The sequence below is a fragment of the Penaeus monodon genome, chromosome 41 (assembly GCF_015228065.2).
Source record: "Penaeus monodon isolate SGIC_2016 chromosome 41, NSTDA_Pmon_1, whole genome shotgun sequence".
In the NCBI taxonomy this organism is placed as follows: Eukaryota; Metazoa; Arthropoda; class Malacostraca; order Decapoda; family Penaeidae; genus Penaeus; species Penaeus monodon.
Window position 1 is genome coordinate 16,388,930 of NC_051426.1, and position 561 is coordinate 16,389,490.

The window sequence follows — 561 nt, forward strand, 5'->3', positions numbered from 1 at the left end:
TAAACATTTTCTCAGCAGATCTTCACCGCTTCTACTTCTCCTTCAGTGTAGTCGAGTGAGCCAGCAGTATAGAGGCAAACTGGTTGCCGTTGTGCACCGAGAACGGCTTTCAGCGATCATTGCTGCTGTCAATAAACAGTCTCCATTCTACAGGTTGGTACTGTGGCAGTCCAAGATTGTGCAGAAGCTGTGAAACATCTGTACAGTACACCAAGTCTTTCTTTTCAGAGAAAAAATGAAGGCATTCTTGATGTCTGTTATGGTAGAAAGTGATGCGAGTACTGTCAGAAAGAAGGTTTTTTTCTTTCAGTCTTAATGCCAACAATTCGGCGGATGACTTTGGCAAGTTGAGGTCACGGACAAGATCATTTAGCTCCTTCTGGGAAAAGGGATGCGGAGCGTCAACGGCATCATCGCTAGGAACTACTTCTTCATTGTCTTCAATACTGGAGAATTCTTCGTCACTTAACTCAGGAAGTTCTGCTGGGACAGGTACTGGAACTTCATCACAGTAAAGTACAGGACGACGTGCTGATTCAAGATCAGGATACTTGAGGCTGC